Source organism: Mauremys mutica, unplaced genomic scaffold (assembly GCF_020497125.1).
Source record: "Mauremys mutica isolate MM-2020 ecotype Southern unplaced genomic scaffold, ASM2049712v1 Super-Scaffold_100095, whole genome shotgun sequence".
NCBI classification, from domain to species: Eukaryota; Metazoa; Chordata; order Testudines; family Geoemydidae; genus Mauremys; species Mauremys mutica.
In genome coordinates this window covers 627,834-644,595 of record NW_025423264.1, presented here as the reverse complement: position 1 = coordinate 644,595, position 16,762 = coordinate 627,834, and the positions used below count along the sequence as shown (strand labels likewise).

Genomic DNA, 16,762 nt, shown 5'->3' with positions numbered 1-16,762 from the left:
CTAAATAAGAAGTGGCAGTATCATAGCCAGTGAGGTTAATCCGAGGCGTGATTATTGCTAGTTGAAAACTTTTCCCAGTGCCCTCAGTTTTCTCTATGAGAAATTGAAATTGTATCTTTGCACTAATATCCCAAATGTGCAAGTCCATCCTCTCAGAGCAGCCCCACACCCTGAGCCCAGGGGAGACTCCCAACTGGTTTGTGCATTTGTAACCCTGGGGCCTGAAGCTGATGAGAGAAAGGGAAGTGAGTGATCTTGGAGGTTTCCGATACCACCTGCTGGGAGCAGAGGGAATTGACTGAACAACGTCCTGGCTAATTTTCATCTTGTTCTCTGCCAGCAGGCTCCACTGGAGAGCTCGGGAGTGACTTGACCATGGCAGCACCCTATGTACATTTTGGAGCCATTGGGGTGAAATGTGAGTACTTTTGGGGTTGGGACCCACATGAGAAGGGATGTGCACAAACTGGAGAGAGTCCAGCAGAGGGCAATAAAAATGATTAGGGGACTGGGGCACATGACTTAAGAGGACCTACAGGCCATATCCTGTATGTTAAGCTAAGGCAAAGTTAGCATCTCTATAGTGTGACCTTTTACTCAGAAAGGGAAATTGACCTTTATCTTGTTACTCAAATAGAGAAGTACCCATGCCTGTCTAAGACCTTTACCTAGACCAATCGACAATGGAGAATGGCATAAGGGGTTTTTCAGTGTTGTACCCACAGAATTAACATGTACACCACAAGGGAACTTATGTGCATATGTACATGTCATCAACACGCACAAACATACTAGCCTATGAAGTAAGCGTACCCTAACGTTTTGTGGGTAAGGAATGAAATTTGGGCATAGGAGGAAGGATTTCCGGCACTTGTGCCCTATAAAAGAGGTAACCCACCTCGCTAGAGCACGTCGCTCTATCATTCTGACTTACTTCCTCCACTCTCTCTCTATCTACTATCAGTAGGCTGTACTTGTTCTTAAACTTTAAGTTTCAAAGTAACTCGGCTAAGCTCGGTTTCCCTAAGTTTTTATTCTTTGTTTATTAGGATTTGATTTTAAGTTTAACTTATTCAAGTAAACCCAAAGTAACATTAGCTTTTTCTAAGCACTGCATCTTTCACTCAAGAATTGAGAAACCTGAACTGCAAGGCTGGTTCTGTGTCTCTTACCACCAGGTTATCAAGGAAGGGTGTGAGTATATTAACCAAAACTTTGTTGCATACAATGCCATATGTATCTTTTGAATAGCAGTAATGCAACTGTAACTTTATAACTCAATTAAATTAAATAAAATGTAAGCTAATAAATTAAATTTTCATCATATTTTCCAAATTAATATTATTAGTACACCCTAAATCAGGCTACATGGGACAGAGAGTTGGAGTGCAGGGGGATGAGAGCACTGGCTCTGGGGGTGCAGGCTTTGGGGTGGGGTTGGAATGAGAGGTTCAGGGTGCAGTAGAGGGCTCAACGTTAGGGCAGAGAATTGGGCTGTGAGGGCTCTGGAACAAGGCCAGGAAAAAGAGAATTGAGGCATGCAGGGCCGTCCTTAGGATTTATGGTGCCCTAGGCAAGATTATGAAACTGGTGCCCCTGTGCCTGATCTGCTTTTAGCAACACAAATATAAGCATACAGTATTGGAAAACTTGCCACATTCACGTTATTAAAACCATTTTAACTTAATGAAGCACAATGTAATGCTGATGCACTGGCACTAAAGAAGTAGCACTATAGAAAAAAATCTGATTTGACAGAATGATGCAAATAGTATAATTTTTTTAATTTTGTCAAAATTTTATTGGAAATTTATATGAAGAGGTATTGAAACAAAGATTTGTTTTTAATTAAAAGCAATCTTTCTGGCTTTTTTGGCTGCAAAATCAGTTTAATAAGCTGGGTCTCCAAACAGTGGGAAAATATAACCCTAGTTTTACTGCTAGGTAAAGGACAAAGTGACCAAAATGAAGTCAGCACACAATCATCTCATCTAGATTAAGGTAGCACAGAAATTTTACAGAAGTCCTATTGTACCTTATTTTTGTTTGGAAAGACATTAGCAATAGCAGCACATTCATATGATAAAATACATGATAAATCACTGCCTCTAAAGTTCCATAAAAAACTGACATTTTCACAGCTCTAGCATGATCTGCTGTACAGATTCTTCACAAGGAAGTGTCCCTGGCCTTTTTAACTCATATTAACTATGTATTTACTTTATGACAGTTGGAGAAAACATTGTGAAAATGTAAAACATTGGCTGCCCAACTTCTGGGCTGGCAAAAGCTATACTGACTCACAGGAAAAAAAAAAGCAGGAGAATCTTAGTACAACATATGGTCAGTCTATACCAGGGGTCGGCAACCTTTCAGAAGTGGTGTGCCAAGTTCACTGTAATTTAAGGTTTCTCGTGCCAGTAATACACTTTAACGTTTGTAGAAGGTCTCTCTCTATCTCTATATTATATAAATAAACTATTGTTATTATCTGAGGTCCTGGCCACCGGTCCTGCTCAGGCCGCTGCCAGCTGAGTAAATGAAACCCCAGACAAGCAGTGGGCTGAGCGGGACTGGTGGCTGGAACCCTAGACAAGGATCCCAGGCCCTGCTCAGCCCCCTGCTGGTCTGGGGTTCTGACCACCAACTCCTGCCAGCCAGGATCCCGGCCGCCAACCCCCCTCAGCCCGCTACCAGCCTGGGATTCTGCTCACCCAGGCTGGCAGGAGGCAGAGTGGGGCCGGCGGCTGGGCTCCTGACTGGCAAGGGGCCGGCAGCCGGAACCCCGGAGTAGCAGTAGGCTGAGTGCTGCCAGCACCCCAGACTAGCAGCAGACTGAGCCACTCAACCCTCCACCAGCCCTGCTCAGCCCGCCACCAGCCCACTCAGCCCGCTGCCGGCTGAGTGAATGGAACCCCAGGCTGACAGCAGGTTGAGTGGTTCAGCCGGCCTGCTCAGCCCGCTGCCAGCCTGGGGTTCCTTGGGGGTCCCCAGGCCAGCAGCAGGTGCTGAGTGGGGCCGGTGGCCGGTATCCCAGCTGGCAATAGGGCAGCAGCCGGAACCCCAGAGCAGTGATGGGCTGAGCCGCTCAGCCTGCCGCTGCGTACCATCAAAAATCAGCTCACCTGCCACCTTTGGCACGTGTGCCGTAGGTTGCCGACCCCTGCTCTATACACTAGTAAGGAGATGAGCATATTACAGTTGCTGGAGGGCTCTTATCAGGAGTAACAGGCTATGAGGAAGTCAGTCAACATTTTTGGTTTCGCTGATGAAAACTGGCCCACTCCCTGCCTCAAACCAAACCTGTCACTAATAATTGTCAACAACTTAATTTTCTGTTTTTGGCTAAGATATTGATTTTTTTTTTAAAAAATATTGAAATTGGATTCAGGATTGTTAGCAAGAATTTTTGGCAAACAAAGTTATTAAATGACAACCTAAATGACAACACAGTACTGCTTTCATGCTTGGCTCACCCCCCAGCCTGCTGGTCCAACAGCTGCAGTAGACCCCAAATTCCACCTCTTGGGGTGCAGAGTGGCAACAGCAGCAGCAAACCCTCAGGTCCAATCACACGCCAATGGGCACCACCACCAGCCTTACGGACCATGGTGAAGTTAGCACAGCATCTGATCTCAGGGACAGGTCACCCATGAAGCCACAGCAGCTCATCCTGCCCTGTGCAGCTCCCCCCGATGAGATGGATCACTGGCAGCTGCCAGCCCGGGGGAGACGCGCTCCCCAGCTAGGCTGACCAGATCCAGATGTCCTGATTTTAAAGGGCCAGTCCTGATATTTGGGGCTTTGTCTTATATAGGCACCAATTACCCCCATCCAGAGTGACCAGACAGCAAGTGTGAAAAATCAGGACAGGGGGTGGGGGGTAAAAGGAGAGTATATAAGAAAAAGACCCCAAAATTGGGCCTGGCCCTATAAAATAGGGATATCTGCTCACCCTACCCCAACCCCCTGTCTTGATTTTTCACACATCTGGCTAACCCCAGCCCAGCCCTGTGTGACATTCCAATCCTGGCTCACTGCCAGGAAGTGAGTTACTTTCACTTTCATTCCTCAGCAGGCAGCCAGCCTCCCCACACCTTCCCCCCCAGCACCTCACCCAACCCAGCCCTGACGGAGGGGAGGGAGGAGAGAGAGAGGGATGCTCCTGGGGAGGAGGGAGAAAGGAGGGGGTGCTCCATGGGGCAGGGCGGGAGAAGAATGGATGTTATGGGGGACAACAGAGGATACTGGTTCCAGAGCCGCAGAGCCTGCCTCACCTCACCTCAGCCGGGGGGAGAGTCACACTCACAGGTGAGCTCCCTCCTCAACCCCTCCCCCTCCCCCTCCCAGAGACCCCAGCAGCCAATCCCCTCCCTCAGACTGTGCTGCATTCGGCTCTCTCTAGGACCCAGCAGCCCTGCTCTTACATGCTCCACTGCTTCCCATCTGTCCAGACTCCCAGCAGAGCAGTGCCCCCATACCTAGCGGTGCCCTAGGTGGCTGCCTATGGCAAAGGACGGCCCTGGAGACATGAGAGAGAGATCAGGCTAGAGTAGAAAGTGGTTGGGGGGGTGAAGAGTTTGAAATGGAAGGAGAAGAAAAATCTTCCTCCTGCTCCCTCTCATCAGAGCATCTAAGAACCAAGTGAGAGATACCTCTCCCCCACTGCAACATCAGTGGTGGGCTTGAGCTGAGGAAAGAACTTCTCTCCCCAGCAGCTCCAGCACACCTGGGCTGGGCCATGGACAGCTCCCCCCAAAGATCTGGTGTGCCTGGCCTGGGACAGGGGAGGGGCTCCTCTCCTCTCCATTGGGGACATGGCGGGATGAGAGATGTGACAGGGCTTTATGGGAAATCATTATTTGCCTGATTCATGTGCCAGTCCTAGTCCCTGCTGACCCAACAAACTGTTTATCCTGCATGCTGATGCCAGTTTGGAGGGTCTAGGAGCAGTCTCCTACCAGGAAGTGGAAGGCAAATGTAAATCTGTGGCCTTTGCCAGCTGAGGACTGTCCGATAGCGAAACTCGCTATCCCATCCACCAGCTGCAGTTCTTGGCCTTGAAATGGGCCATCACTGAGAAATTTCCAGACTACTTGTCCTGTGCTCAGTTTCAGGTATGGACAGAGAACAATCAACTGACATGTGTATTAACAAGGGCTAAGCTGGATGCTACAGGGCAGAGATGGGTGGCTACTTTTGCTAGCCATAACTTCAGCATTCAATACCAGTGAGCTGGTATAAGGAGTGTGATTTATCAGGATCACCAATTCTTGGCTGGAGGAGGATGTAAGCAGGGTCAGAATGAACTCTACCCTGCCATCTGTTGGTGATGTGTTGTAAAGGCCTTTTGTTGCTGATGTGCATGGTCACACCCACCCCGCATTGCATGATGGGGGTGCTTGTCCAAATGGTGATTTTGGCTGCTGTGGGATGCCCAAACTCTCTTAATAGGGCAAGAGTAATAAAGTGTAGTAATCCTGGTCATATGAATAAAAAACAGTAGAATGGTACTTAGCAGTTCATGATTTCAGGACTCACCCGAACCTACATAAAAATCGTTAGACAAGGGACATGGGTTCCAAAGAATAGCAATTTAAGAGAGATTGTGTTTAACATCCTGAGATTTTTCTGAATTCTCTAAATGCACAATTTATGGTTTTCTTCTCTCTTTAGTTGAAAAATAGAATTAATTATTATCCTATTACAAATAATATGATATAGCATACACCTAAAATCATATACAGATAAGTAAAAATTTTAGTTATACTGAAGCAGGTGGTATCTGATGCTACTTAAAAGCTTAAGTTTGCAGGAATATAGTACGGAATGAGAACCTGGCAGAACAGTTTTGCTGGAAGAGTTAGCAGAGCGAGATTGTTAGTCACAGGTCAGTGGGTGGGTTTATGCAAATACTGGACTTTTGGACAGGGGCAGGGCACACGACTTCTGTGGCACATGCACCACCTCTGCAACTAAAGTTTGCTACCTCACACCCTAACAACACACCTTTTACCTCTCAGGACCAAAATACACCATGAAAGAGATCTAACGACATAAGCTTAGGGTTAGCAACTGCAGCACTAATAACAATTTTAAGAGATTCAAAACCGCCTCTGTCTTTCCACACCAGGGACAGCAGATAGGACATCAGCAGCACCTGCAAGAAACCAACAAACATCCATTTCTTCCTTCCTCCACATGCTGCCGTTAGGAACCCATACCCCTTAATGGTGAGTACTTTTCAGACGAGGGTGACGCTCTCAGAACTCAAATGCCAGGTACAGTTACTCTGTCCTTGATCCAAAATCAACAGGAAAATACACTGGATTACTCCTGCCCCAATAACAAAGAGACTGGGGATCCCGCAGCAGCTGAAATGACCATTTGGACAAGCACTCCCATCATGCAATCCGGGGTGGGTGTAACCATGCAAATGACATCAGCCCCAAAAGACCTTGACGACAGATCACCAACAGATGGCAGGGCAGACTTCATACTGACCCTGCTTCAACTAGATTGTGGCAAAGATTCCAAAACATCGAACGTTAAAACTCACCTAACGCGGGACAATCCATCCTCATCGTCGTAACCGCTCGTTATACTCCACACCCGAACGTAGCCCTCATATGGACAACATACCCTCCTAACTCAGTGTCTGTACGTTAACCTTTTACCCCCAGTCCGGGCTATTGCAGATTATGTATTTCTTACGCCACCCCCATTTTAAACCGAATTTCGCACCCCTTGGGTAAGCTGTATGTTGTTCCCTGAGCACCAGAAACTTCTACGCCGAAACTCTATACCGTACACTTTTTTTTTTCTTTGAACCTCATCTTAATAAAATGTTGACTTTTGTTTGAGATCCCGGCTCCTGTTCCTTTGCAAGGTGTGTGGGATGCCTGTGCCTTTAAGAGCCCAGCCCTGGGAAGCCCATGCTGAGAGGTGCTGCCTGTGGGAGGGGAAATAGAAAAGCCCCTCCGCTCCCCCCACCCTGTTTTTGCAAACACTGGAGTCTCAGCCCCCCGGGGTAACTGTTACCCCTCTGCCCCTGCCTGTGCCGGGGTTTAACCCTCTGGCAGCACCTCCCCCTGGGATGAACTCCGGCTCCTTCCCCCCTCCCTGACTTTGCCCTTCAGCCCCTCTCCTAACGCTGCCTCCAGCTGCTTCACCCCCCGACCAGTCAATTTCCACCCCCTGCTCAGACCCTGGCCACCCCCCTCCTCTGATTTGCCCCCCTTTGCCCCTCTTTAATCCCTGTAAAAAGTAGGGAGGGGTGCTGGGTCCCATTCGGGGGGGGGGGCGGCTGGGCTCCTGGCCCCTGCCTCCTCAATGCTCAAAGCGCCCCCCACGATCTTGCGGATGTTTGCCAAGTGCTGCAGGGTCACCTACAGGGAGAGAGAGAAACAGTTAGGAGGTGATGCAGCCAAGGGTGCCTCACCCAACACTGAGATGCAGGCACCTCTGGGGTGGGTTGCACAAGTCAGCAAACGAATTTGGAACAGGAAATGCACTGAAAGGACCGAGGCAGCGTCAGGAGGTGGAGAAAACCAGAAAAAGCAAGAGCCCTGGATCCCAGCCTTGCCCCTCCCTCACTCTACGCACTAACCCCCCTCCCCTCCCAGATTTGGGGGGAGAACCCAGGAGTCCTTGTCCCCAGCCTTGCCCACCCCCATATTCCATCCACCAGCTGTCCCCCCAATTGGAGGGCAGCGCCACGGGGCACACCAGGGGCTGCCTGTTTGCACAGGATGGGTAACACCAGTGCCTTGGGGGAGAGATGATGCTAAGGGAGAAGCAGGCAGCAGACACCCCCACGACAGAGTAAGAAGTGCTAGGGGGCGCCGTGCTGCAAGAAGTGAGGGGGGCTGGCAGGGAATGGGAGGATCTCCCCTCACAGCGGGTGCATCTGTCTCCCCCGCAATTCCTCCCCAGCCCTACCCCGGCCCAGGCTAATCCCGGCCCAGCTACCAGGGTTACATTTGGCCTGGATTCCCCAGCTGCTGGAGGAGGGGTGTGGGGCTGGGAGGCATGAGCCTCTACTCCCCCTTTCCCGGACACAGTTGCATGGGAACTGATCAAAGGAGCCTGCAGCACTGCTGCCTAGAGGAAACTGAGGCACCAGCCAGTGACAGACACATCATGGCTCTCCTCATCCTCATCCTCCTTTCCATATACAACCCGGGGTGGGGGGGGTAAAGTCAGGGCAGTTGCATAGTTAACCTGTGGAACTCCTCACCAGAAGATGTTGTGAAGGCCAAGACTATAACAGGGTTCAAAAAAGAACTAGATAAATGAACAGAGGACAGGTCCATCAGTGGCTATTAGCCAGGGTGGGCAGGGATGGTGCCTGTAGCCTCTGTTTGCCAGAAGCTGGGAATGGGCGACAGGGGATGGATCACTTGATGATTCCCTGCTCTGGTCATTCCCTCTGGGGCACCTGGCACTGGCCGCTGTCAGAAGACAGAAGGATACTGGGTGAGATGGACTTTGCATCTGAACCAGCCTGGCCATTCTTATGTCTCCCTGGGCGCAGCAGTGACACCCAGTGGGCAGTCAGAGTAATGCACAGAAGGTGTTTTCCTTGGCGCAGCAGTGACACCCAGTGGCCAGGTGGCGTAATGCACAGCGTGTGTCTGCCTTCTAGGAGCAGTGACCCACCACTGACCAGTCACGGTAATGCAGAGAGTGTGTTTCCCGCCAATCTGGGTAATGCACAGAGCATGTTTCCCATGGAGCAGCAGTGACACCCAGTGACCAGCAGGGGTGACATCAGATTCTTCTCATTTGGTGGGGGACTGAGGTGGGCTAGACAAAAAAAATTGGGGGGGTTGTGCCCCCCATCACCTGGCCCCACCTTTCACGGGGGCCATGCCGCCCATGCCTCTGCTCCTTCCCACTTAAAGGCCAAGGGTTAGAGCAATACAACCTTTATTAAAATAAAATAGTAAACAGGGTTTACTTTAAATAATCTAAAGCTGTCCAAATTTTAGTATTAAATCCAAAGTTCTTAAAGATCCCATCAATAACCAAAGCCAAAATAAAAAATTGAAACAAAAAACAATGCTTAATTTAAAACCCAAACACTAAGAAAAACTTTGTTTTTAAAAATAAAAACTAACAAATACCATAAATTAATAATTTCAACATTTTATAGAAAAGGTGTGCTACAGCAGGATGATAAAATAACATAAAATAAATAAGCCTGACCACTAAAATCTCCTATAAAGGAATCGAATCCTTGAATACTGGCCAAATCTGTATAAAATATGCAGAACAATGTCAAAACTGGTGTTGTAGGTCAGCCATTCAAATCCAGCAAATGTCAATTAAAAGCTCCATTCCAATTTAAAAAAACAAAACAACCCAAACAGTCACAACCTGAAACAAACCTACACAGAAGCAAAATTAAACCTGTGCCAACATTGGAACAAATGATGTAAATTTCTAATTCTAATTTCTTATTTCTCCCAGGGGAAAAATGTTTTGCACCCCAGTAACCAGGCTGTCACTGCAGCTTTCCTTTCACTAAATAAGATTTTTACCCAAAAAAAGTGGCAGTATCATAACCAATGAAGTTAATCTGAGGTGTGATTATTGCTAGTTGAAAACTTTTCCCTCAGATTTCTTTATGAGAAATTGAAATTGTATCTTCGCACTAATATCCCAAGTGTGCAAGTCCATCCCCTCAGAGCAGCCCCACACCCTGAGCCCAGGGGAGAATCCCAACTGGTTTGTGCATTTGTAACCCTGGGGCCTAAAGCTGATGAGAGAAAGGGAAGTGAGCCATCTTGGAGCTTTCCGATACCACCTGCTGGGAGCAGAGGGAATTGACTGAGTAACATCCTGGCTAATTTTCACCTTGTTCTCCACCAGCAGGCTCAAGAGTGACTTGACCATGGCAGCACCCTATGTACATTTTGGAGCCATTGGGGTGAAATGTGAATACTTTTGGGGTTGGGACCCACATGAGAAGGGATGTGGACAAACTGGAGAGAGTTCCGCAGAGGGCAATAAAAATGATTAGGGGGCTGGGGCCAGGGCCGCCCAGAGGATTCTGGGGGCCCGGGGTCTTTGGTGGCAGGGGGCCCCGCTTCGGCGGTAAGTCAGTGGCGGGGGGTCCTTCCATTCCGGGACCCGCCACCAAAGTGCCCCCAAAGACCCATGGTGGGGACCCCCCTCCGCCGAATTACCGCTGAAGCAGGACCCGCCGCTGAAGTGCAGCCCCCACCGCAGGTCTTTGGAGCACTTCGGCGGCGGGTCCCGGAACGGAAGGACCCCCCCACTGCCGTATTACCACTAAAGACCCGGCTGCACTCTGGAGGCGGGTCCCGCTTCGGCGGTAATTCGGCGGCGGGAGGAGTCCTTCTATCCCGGAGAGGAAGGACCCCCCGCCAGCGAAGACCGGGAGTGAAGAAGCTCCGGGGGCCCGGGCTCCACGAGAGTTTTCTGGGGCCCCCGGAGCGAGTGAAGGACCTCGCTCCAGGGGCCCTGAAAAACTCTCGTGGGGGCCCCTGCCTGGCCCGGGGCCTGGGGTAAATTGCCCCACTTGCCCCCCCTCTGGGCGGCCCTGGCTGGGGCACATGACTTACGAGGACCTACAGGCCATATCCTGTATGTTAAGCTAAGGCAAAGTGAGCATCTCTATAGTGTGACCTTTTACTCAGAAAGGAAAATTGACCTTTATCTTGTTACTTAAATAGAGAAATACCCACACCTGTCTAAGACCTTTACCTAGACCTATCAACAATGGACAATGGCATAGGAGTTTTTTTCAGTGTTGTACCCACAGACTTAACAGGTACACCACAAGGGAACTTGTGCATATGTACATGTCATCAACACGCACAAACATACTAGCCTATGAAGTAAGTGTACCCTAATGTTTTGTGGGTAAGGAATGAAATTTGGGCATAGGAGGAAGGATTTCCGGTGCTTGTGCCCTATAAAAGAGGTAACCCACCTCGCTAGAGCACGTCGCTCTATCATTCTGACTTACTTCCTCCACTCTCTCTCTCTCTCTACTTTCAATAGGCTGTATTTGTTCTTAAACTTAAAGTTTCAAAGTAACTCGGCTAAGCTCGGTTTCCCTAAGTTTTTATTCTTTGTTTATTAGGTTTTGATTTTAAGTTTAACTTAGTCAAGTAAACCCAAAGTAACATTAGCTTTTTCTAAGCACTGCATCTTTCACTCAAGAATTGAGAAACCTGAACTGCAAGGCTAGTCCTGTGTCTCTTACCACCAGATTATCAAGGAAGGGTGCGAGCAGCGTCACAGGAGGCAGCAAACAGGGCTGCTAACAGGGGAGTTTGAGTGGGAGTTCCCATTGGAGGAGCAGTGTTTGTCTCTCTCAGTAGAGGCCCGGAGGGGCAGACTGCTGAAGGGGCAGCCGAGCCTGGATTGGCTGAGCCCTGATTAGGGGGTGGAGCCAGGCTAGGAGGGGCCTATAAAAGCGGCCGCCCAGCCAGGCAGCGGCACAGCTGCGAGCAGCGGCACAGGAGGCAGCAAACAGGGCTGCTAACAGGGGAGTTTGAGTGGGAGTTCCCATTGGAGGAGCAGAGGCCCGGAGGGGCAGACTGCTGAAGGGGCAGCTGAGCCTGGATTGGCTGAGCCCTGATTAGGGGGTGGAGCCAGGCTAGGAGGGGCCTATAAAAGCGGCCGCCCAGCCAGGCAGCGGCACAGCTGCGAGCAGCGGCACAGGAGGCAGCAAACAGGGCTGCTAACAGCGGAGTTTGAGTGGGAGTTCCCATTGGAGGAGCAGGTACAAGCACCGAGCGAGGCCGAGACAGCAGCAGCCATGAGCCAAGCAGCAGAGGACACACCGAGGATGATAGCATGCAGCAGCTGCGGTATGTACCTGGTTCTAGCAGGGGACCCAGAGCAGTACTATGTATGTATGAAGTGTCGCCTAATAGAGCTGCTGGAGGAAAAGATCCAGGGCCTAGAGCTGCAGGTAGAAACCCTGATAGAGAATAGAAGGGGGTTCGAGCAGCTGATGGAGCAATGGCAGGCAGTAACCGAAGGGGAACGCTCAGGGGCACTGGTGGGAGCAGGGCCTAAGGCCAGTGAGGGGGGACCACCAGACGAGGAAGATGGGCGGTGGAAGCATGTGACTGTGAGAAGCAGGCCAAGGAAAAGGAGAGCTAGTGAGGGGGAAATAGAGCTAAGGAACAGGTTTGAAGGTTTGGAGAATGAGGAAGGGGTAAAGCAGATGGTAGCTGATGGTGGGAAGCCAAGGAAAAAGAGACGAGCGGCCAGTCCCATAGATAGAGGGGAGGAGTCTATGGAGGCAACACCAAGTTTGGGCCAGGGGAGGTTACAGGATGGCTTAAGGGGAACCACAAGGGAAGATAGGAATGAAAGGAGCTTGCAACCAGGGGGAACGGGGGATAGGTTAGAGGACCGCACTGTCCCCAGGCAAAGGCAGGTCTACGTGATTGGGGATTCCATACTGAGAAGGTTGGACAGGCCTGTGACCAGGGCCGATCCGGAGAACAGAAGGGTGTGCTGTCTACCAGGCGCTAAAATACGGGATGTGGACCTGAGGTTGAAAAGGATCCTAAGAGGAGCAGGTAAGAACCCTTTGGTCATCTTTCATGTGGGAACGAATGACACTGCTAGATTCTCGCTAGACAGGATCAAGGGAGACTATGCCAGGTTGGGTAAGACGCTTAAGGAAATTGAGGCTCAGGTGATCTTCAGTGGGATCCTACCTGTCCCTAGGGAAGGGCGCCAAAGGGGTGAGAGAATCCTGACGATTAATAGTTGGCTGAGAGAGTGGTGTTACAAGGAGGGCTTTGGGATGTATGGGCACTGGGAGGCTTTTGGGGACAGACAACTGTTCTCACGGGATGGGCTCCACCTAAGTAGGGAAGGAAGTAGACTTCTTGGAGGGAGGCTGGCTCATCTGATTAAAAGAGCTTTAAACTAGACACTGGGGGGAGACGGTTGGGAGAGGTCCTGGTGCTCTCCACGCCAAATTTATACATTGGGAGTGAGAACAAGAAGATAACAACAGATATAGCCAGAGGGGGACGGTTAGGTGTAAGGAAGAGGGGGGGGACAGATACTAGATCGACAGGTCATACTGGTAGTACTGTGTCCCTACCGAGCGGGGTGAAAAGAGTGAGAGGAGCCCAACAGCAAAAGTTAGGATGTTTGTTCACCAATGCGAGAAGCTTAGGTAATAAAATGGAGGAACTGGAGCTCCTGGTCCGAGAATTGAAACCGGATATCGTAGGAATAACCGAAACATGGTGGAACGATAGCCATGACTGGAGTACAGGTATGGAAGGGTATGTGCTGTTTAGAAAAGACCAATGCAAAGGTAAAGGTGGGGGAGTAGCATTGTATATCAATAATGAGGTGAAATGTAATGAAATAACTAGCAATGCAATGGATAATACGGAGTCTGTGTGGGCAATGGTCACATTGGGGAAGAAAACTACCAGAGCCTCACCAGGGATAGTGATTGGGGTGTGCTATAGACCGCCGGGATCTAGCTTGGAGACGGATAGAGAGCTTTTTAATGTTTTTAAGGAGGTAAACACTAATAGGAACTGCTTGATCATGGGAGACTTTAACTTCCCAGATATAGATTGGGAAACAAATGCTAGTAATAACAATAGGGCTCAGCTTTTCCTAGACGTAATAGCTGATGAATTCCTCCATCAAGTAGTTGCTGAACCGACGAGGGGGGATGCCATTTTAGATCTGATTTTGGTGAGTAATGAGGACCTTGTTGAGGAAATAGTTGTAGGGGACAACCTTGGCTCGAGTGATCATGAGCTAATTCGTTTCAAAATTAATGAGAGGATAATCAATATTGCATCTGAGACTAGGGTTTACGATTTCAAAAGGGCTAACTTTAATAAATTAAGGCAACTAGTTAGGGAAGTGGACTGGACCAACATATTTAGGAATCTAAAGGCAGATGACGCCTGGGGTTACTTCAGGTTGAAATTGCAGGAGTTGTCAGAGGCATGTATCCCGAGAAAGGGAAAACGGCTCGTAGGTAGCAGTTTTAGACTGAGCTGGATGACCAAGCGTCTTAGAGGGGTCATTAAGAAAAAACAGAAAGCATACCAGGAGTGGAAAATGGGAGGGATCAGCAAAGAAACCTACCTTATTGAGGTCAGAGGGTGTAGGGATGCAGTGAGAAAGGCAAAGCGACGGGTGGAGATGGACCTAGCGAAGGGGATTAAAACCAATAGCAAAAGGTTTTTTAGCCATATAAATAGGAAGAAAACCAAGAAGGAAGAAGTGGGACCGCTTAAAACTTTAAACGGAGTGGAGATTAGGGATAATCTTGGAATGGCACAATATCTGAATGAATATTTTGCCTCGGTCTTTAATGAGGCTAATGAAGGGCTAAGGAACAGTGATAGAGGGACCGATGGGAATGAAGATATGGGGGTAGACATTACGGTATCTGAGGTGGAGGCCAAACTTGAACAGCTTAACGGAAGTAAATCAGGGGGCCCGGATAATCTTCATCCTAGAATATTAAGGGAATTGGCGAGTGATATTGCTAGCCCGTTAGCGATGATTTTTAATAAATCTCTAAATTCGGGGATTGTACCGTTTGACTGGAGATTAGCTAATGTAGTTCCTATATTCAAGAAGGGGAAAAAAAGTGACCCGGGTAACTACAGGCCTGTTAGTTTAACATCTGTAGTATGCAAAGTAATGGAAAAAATTTTAAAAGAGAGAGTGGTTACGGAGCAGGAGGCCGATGGCAACTGGGATAGATTACAGCATGGATTTACGAAAGGTAGATCGTGCCAAACCAATCTGATCTCCTTCTTTGAGAAAGTAACAGATTTTTTAGACAAGGGAAATGCGGTGGATCTAATATATCTGGATTTCAGTAAGGCGTTTGATACGGTACCGCATGAGGAATTATTGGTTAAATTGGAAAAGATGGGGATCGAAATGAAAATCCAGAGGTGGAAAGGAGCTGGTTAAAGGGGAGACTGCAGAGGGTAGTACTGAAAGGGGAACTGTCGGGTTGGAGGGGGGTTACCAGTGGAGTTCCTCAAGGTTTGGTTTTGGGTCCTATTTTATTCAATTTATTTATTGCTGACCTGGGAACCAAGAGTAGGAGTGGGCTGATAAAGTTTGCGGATGACACCAAGTTGGGAGGTATTGCCAATTCGGAGAAGGATCGGGATATCCTCCAGGGAGATTTGGATGACCTTGTAAACTGGAGTATTAGTAACAGGATGAAATTCAATAGTGAGAAGTGTAAGGTTATGCATTTAGGGATGACTAACAAGAATTTTAGTTATAAGCTAGGGACGCACCAGTTGGAAGTAACAGAGGAGGAGAAGGACCTGGGAGTCCTGGTTGATCGTAGGATGACTATGAGTAGGCAATGTGATGTGGCCGTTAAAAAAGCTAATGCAGTCTTGGGATGCATTAGGCGAGGTATTTCTAGTAGGGATAAGGAAGTGCTAGTCCCGTTATATAAGGCGTTGGTGAGACCTCATTTGGAGTATTGTGTGCAGTTTTGGTCTCCCATGTTTAAGAAGGATGAGTTAAAACTGTAACGGGTACAAAGAAGGGCAACTAGAATGATCCGAGGAATGGAAGGCCTGTCGTATGAAAGGAGACTTGAGGAGCTCGGTTTGTTTCCCTTAACCAAAAGAAGGATAAGGGGAGATATGATTGCACTCTTTAAATATATCAGAGGGATAAATACCAGGGAAGGAGAGGAATTATTTCAGCTCAGTGCTAATGTAGACACGAGGACAAACGGATATAAATTGTCAGTCAGGAAATTTAGGCTTGAAATTAGACGAAGGTTTCTAACCATCAGGGGAGTGCAATACTGGAACAGCCTACCGAGGGAAACAGTAGGGGCGAAGGACCTCCATGACTTTAAGATTAAGCTAGATAAGTTTATGGAGGAGATGGTATAATAGGATAACGGGCTTAGTCAATAGGTCAATTAAGTGCCAAACTGGTAAATAGTACAATGGGTCAATGATATGATATTCTTAACCTTTTTCCAGAGGGTATGGCTGGAGAGTCTTGCCCGCATGCTCGGGGTTCAGCTGACCGCCATATTTGGGGTCGGGAAGGAATTTTCCTCCAGGGCAGATTGGCAGTGGTCCTGGAGGTTTTTCGCCTTCCTCCGAAGCATGGGGCAGGGGTCGCTTGCTAAAGGAGTGGGTAGATCGGCTTATGTGGCCTGCATCTTGCAGGAGGTCAGACTAGATGATCATAATGGTCCCTTCTGATCTTGAATTCTATGATTCTATGATTCTATATTAACCAATCCTTTGTTGCATATAATGCCATATGTATCTTTTGAATAGCAGTAATGCAACTGTAACTTTATAACTCAATTAAATTAAATAAAATGTAAGCTAATAAATTAAATTTTCATCATCTTTTCCAAATTAATATTATTAGTACACCCTAAATCAGGCTGCATGGGACAGAGAGTTGGAGTGCAGGGGGATGAGAGCACTGGCTAGGGGGTGCAGGCTTTGGGGTGGGGTTGGAATGAGAGGTTCAGGATGCAGTAGAGGGCTCAATGTTAGGCCAGAGAATTGGGCTGTGAGGGCTCTGGAACAAGGCCAGGAAAAAGAGAATTGAGGCATGCAGGGCCGCCCTTAGGATTTATGGTGCCCTAGGCGAGATTATTAAACTGGTGCCCCTGTGCCTGATCTGCTCTTAGCAACACAAATATAAGCATACAGTATTGGAAAACTTGCCACATTCACGTTATTAAAACCAGTTTAACTTAATTAAG

General features: G+C 48.5%; 1 non-coding gene and 1 pseudogene across 1 annotated transcript; both read left to right on the top strand.

The window, feature by feature from the left end:
• LOC123358701 lies at positions 1-140 on the top strand. Its single transcript, XR_006575770.1, has one exon. It is a non-coding gene; the product is annotated as a U4 spliceosomal RNA (small nuclear RNA).
• Positions 141-9,543: 9,403 nt separating this feature from the next.
• LOC123358702 lies at positions 9,544-9,658 on the top strand (annotated as a pseudogene).
• Positions 9,659-16,762: the final 7,104 nt, after the last annotated feature.